This window comes from Tupaia chinensis, unplaced genomic scaffold, assembly GCF_000334495.1.
Source record: "Tupaia chinensis unplaced genomic scaffold, TupChi_1.0 Scaffold000333_1, whole genome shotgun sequence".
Classification (NCBI taxonomy): Eukaryota; Metazoa; Chordata; class Mammalia; order Scandentia; family Tupaiidae; genus Tupaia; species Tupaia belangeri.
The window spans coordinates 262,301-262,986 of NW_006159827.1; the positions used below are offsets into that span (position 1 = coordinate 262,301).

At 68.7% G+C, this 686-nt stretch overlaps 1 protein-coding gene across 1 annotated transcript in view; it reads right to left on the reverse strand.

The window, feature by feature from the left end:
* Positions 1-686, reverse strand: part of SLC6A1 (solute carrier family 6 member 1) — a gene marked incomplete in the record, with an annotated part of 48,438 nt that overhangs the window by 47,163 nt on the left and 589 nt on the right.

Sequence of the window (686 nt, forward strand, 5' to 3'; positions counted from 1 at the left end):
CCCCCCCCGCCCCCCCCCCCAGGCCAAAAGGAAAGGCGAAAGGGAGAGAGAGGTTCGGTTCCCGCAGCAGCGGCAAGGACGGCCAGCCCTCCCGCCCTCTGAGGCCCTCAGACACCAGCGCAGACACGCCGCAGGCACGCACCCGAATTCCTAGGGAAGGAAGAGAGCGCAGCCAGCTCGTGCGCGCTCAGCCCAGCCGTGCGGCGCTTTAAGCCAAGGATTCTTGAGAGCTTGAGCTATCCCAGGGTGAAAAGGGGGTGTCCCATCGCGTCGCCCCCGTCCCTCCACAGCCCTCGGAGAACAGAGAGGGGCAAGGCGCTGTCTCTACTGGGCTGGCCGGAGACAGGGAAGTGGCGCACCGCCTTCGCATTCCGTCACATTCACTCCCCCTACCCGCCAGCCCCTGGGGAACGAACAGGTGCTTCGACGGCTCCAGCGAAATTCAGCACCAGCTCGGAGCCCCAAAGGGCACGGCGACAGGGAAGGGGCATGCGACTCTCGAGACCGACCCTCGTGTGAGCAGTCCGGTCTGCCGCGCGTCCCAGGGGACGCCCGTCGGGGTCGGCGCAGAGCCGGGTCCCCTTCTTATGGCCCGGGTCGAGTCGAGGCGAGGCACGGGTTCTGGAGTCTCGGGGTGTCCACCCCCACCCTCCCAGGCCCGCGGCGGCGGCTCGGGGCTCTGGCTC